Consider the following 4,047-nt stretch of genomic DNA (forward strand, 5'->3'; position numbering starts at 1 on the left):
ACTCCAGGTTAAGACGAGTCGACTCCCAGTCGAGGCAAGCACATTAATTCAAATTTGGAACAGTGGCCGAGTCGTCTCCGGTAAAACACGAGCCGACTCCTGCAACAGGCGAGCCGACTCCTGATCGCGCGAGTCGACTCCGATCCCAACGGTCATATTGTCAGGAGGTGCAGACTGGTTCCAACGGCTCTATTTTTGTCTCTAACGGCTAGATTCTTGTTTCCACGCCATCTAAAGCTATAAAAACAAGAAGAGAGCTAGGAGAGAACGCATGGAAGTGGGAGAGATCATCTAGGAAAGAGATCTCAAAGAGATTACAAAGGAAATCTCCCACAAGCACAAAAGGGCCATCCAAAACGAAATAGAGAGAAGAAGAGCTTCCAAGTGAATCCCAAAGCTTCCTCTCCATCAGTGTGCTGCCTCGGTGATCCTCTACTTCGTGCCAAATCAGAAGAGGGTCAAGTAAAGAAGAAGTCGAGCTCCTCCATCTTCAAAACTCGTTTGAGGGCTTCTCTTTACTCTGTTTGTTTATATTGTTATATTTGCTTGTTTAAGAAGCTTTGATTTGTTTTAAACTTTGTTTTATTATCTTGTAACTTGATTCAATCACGGGATTGAATCAAGGGGTTAAGGTTTGTTGGTGAGCCAAAGGGAAAACCAACGGTGTAAGGTTTGTTGGTGAGCCGAAGGGAAAACCAACGGAGATAGGTTTGTTGGTGAGCCGAGGGTAAAACCAACGTGTAAGGGTTTGATTGTGAGCCCGGAAAAACAATCGGAGTGGTTCTAGTCGGTGAGCCTGGGAAAACCGACCGAGTTCGTTGTGCGCTCGTAAAACAACAAGTTGGGTTGTGAGCTTGTAAAACAACCGACTGTAATCTGTAGGATTATAGTGAAATTCCCAAGAAGTCTTGGGGAGTGGATGTAGGTGCTGGGGTGCACCGAACCACTATATGTTTGCTGTGTTTGTAATGCTTTTTGTCATTATCTAACTCACACACTTACTCACTTAGATAAATTGCTTGCTTAACTATTATCCGCGAATTCTTTAGTTGCAAGCATACTCAATCAAGTCACATTCTATACATCAAACTGTCGCTAAGTTTAACTTTCACTGCGCATATATACAACTTAGCATAATTAATCAAAAAGTGCTAGAAGTAGCTTAAAAGTTTTAAAAGACCCAATTCACCCCCCCTCTTGGGTTGTATCTACTGGGCAACAAGTGGTATCAGAGCAGGTGCTCAAATATTATTTGTAGTCTTAACCGACTAGAGCCAAAGATCATGACAACTCAAATAGATAGTTTTCTAGGAGAAGGACAATCAATTGATACACCACCACTATTTAATGGCATAAACTATACACATTGGAAAATACGCATGCGCATCTTTATTCAATCACAAAACTATTATTTATGGAAAATCATAATAAATGATCTTCACACACTCTCTCAAACTTTTAATGAAAAGGATTTAGCACAATTGAATGCTGATGCCATGAACCTTTTATATTGTGCATTAGATAGGAATGAGTTTAATTGCATATCTTCTTGCATGACTGCTAAAGAAATATGGAATATGCTTGAAGACAAATATGAATGCACTAACAAATCTGAAACATCATGTGTAGAAGGAGAGCAGTATCATATTGAAAATCCATGCTTGGTGGCACAAGAGGTACATGCTGAAACTGAAAGCAATTTTACATTTGATGAACTCCATGATGCCTTTTCTGATTTGTATTTAGAATATAAGAAACTTATTTGTAAAAACAAAAACTTGAAGATTGAAAATCAAATTCTAATAGATGAAAAACTGAAACTAACCAGTAAAACTGAAATCTTAATTAAAGAAAATCAAGAACTAAATCAAAGAGATCAACTTCTCACTGAAAGTCATGATAAACTTAAGAAAAACAATGAGTTACTTTCAGAAGATAACAAAAGATTAACTAAAGAAGTTGACAGATTAAAACCTGTTGTTGAAAGATTTACCCTCAGCTCTGAAAAATTGAACCTAATGATAAATAATCAAGGAGCTGAATTTGATAAAGTTACATTAGGATATCAACCTTGGTACACCCAAAAACCTTTTAAGAATATGTTTGTTAAAACAGTTTTTAATTACTCTAAAACAGATTCTTATAAACAAAAGCTAAGTAAAATCTCTTCTGTTGTTCCTAAATCTATACATTACAAATTTGATGAACCAAAAAGGGAGAAACAGAAAATTAAAAGTTTTCCTACTACTCATGTTCGATCTAAGTTTGTTAAATTCAACAAGAGGATACAGAAATACATCCCTTGTAATCCTAAAATCTGTAAATTCATGGACAAAATAGCTATTAAGAGAATATGGGTTCCAAAAGGAATAATTATAGCTAACCTACAAGGACCCAAAAGAGCTTGGGTTCCTAAGTTGAAAATATGATTATTCTTTCAGCAAGCATGTCTAGCTATCCAAGGTTCTAATGAAAGATGTTATCTAAACAATGGGTGCTCTAGACATGTGTTAAAGAATTGAATTTAAAATGTAATTAAAAAGAATGATTTAAATGAAAGAAAGGATGAAATAAGTAATTCTTACATCTTCTCGTATTGAAATTACTTTATTAGTTGATTAAAACATAACTTGAAAGTATTAATCATTTTTGTGATATAAGTGATATTTGTCTTTTTGGGTATGAAAAGAAAATATATTCAAATCACTTCATTTTTTTTGTATGCTCCACTCACTATTGGATAAGTTGCTAAATGATTAATTAATTCATTAAAAATAACTCTATGAACCCTCTATATGCTTGATTAAGAATTTTTATCCATGGCATTATTTTTATTGATCATCAATATGATAATGTGTACTTGGTATGCTTTTGAATATATGCACTATGAATACCAAGATTAAAGAAACCATCCTTGGCACATAGAATCAACTCATGCTAGTATGTACTTAATCTCAAAAGACCTTGCCATAGGCTTGCTTAGATTATCTACTTAAAGGTCAAAGTTTTGCTATGCATGCTAACTAAGGAAACAAACAAAAATCATTTCTAAATCTAAAGATGTTGTTTCCATCTCTAAGTCTTCAAAAGCTTACATTGGACTTGTTCTTGGAGAATAAAACTGAAGTATTTTTCTGTATTTACTAAATCTTGTAGAAGCGTTTCAAATGAAAAAGGTTTCCAAACTGTGAAGATCATGGCACAGTGTTGAAAACCAAAATCCAGATTAAAGTTATACAGAAAATAGTATTAAATTCAATTATTTCAGCCCCATGGACATCATAAGTAAAAAGGGGTTAATAGAATTCTTGAAGAAATGAAAAAGACAATTATGTATGATAGTCATTTTTTAAAAAAGACTATCATCACTGCTTGTCATACATATGATTTCTATTAGATCTATTTCTGATGAAAATTTTGATCTTCTGAAAAAATGAAAAATGAACCATTGCATATCTTTCATATTTTTCAGTCGTACATGTTATGCTTGATATGCTCTTATGAAAATAATGCCAAATCTGATAGAGATATGTCTATCCTTGGATATCATTCATCAAGCAATGCATATAGAGTATTCAATGAAAAGTTTTTAGTTGCAAAAATATCAAGGTATTTTATTCTTTATGAGACTAATGATTTATTATCAAGATACTAAAATTAAATTATGTATGTATATGGTTAATCTTTTACATATAACAATCTGAAAAACTTGTTAATAATTAGAACCAACTTGGATTTTCAGATATGCTCTTAATGAAGAAAAAGTGATGACTACTAAAAGACTAAATTAAGAAAAGATGAAATAGATCTTGATGAAATTTTTGCATGATTAGAAGTAAAGATCACCATCATCATTTGCTTGCTTTATGAGCTTTATAGTCCATCAAATGAGTGTGTAGAATGGACTCCTATGTGCTTACTTTATTAAAGAAGATATATGTTAAATAACCACCATATTTGAAAACACTCATTACAAATATGATAAAGCAATATATGATTTGATACAAGCATCAAGAGCATGATATAAAAGCTTAAATAACCTTTTTG

Source organism: Phoenix dactylifera, chromosome 6 (assembly GCF_009389715.1).
Source record: "Phoenix dactylifera cultivar Barhee BC4 chromosome 6, palm_55x_up_171113_PBpolish2nd_filt_p, whole genome shotgun sequence".
Lineage (NCBI taxonomy): Eukaryota > Viridiplantae > Streptophyta > Magnoliopsida > Arecales > Arecaceae > Phoenix > Phoenix dactylifera.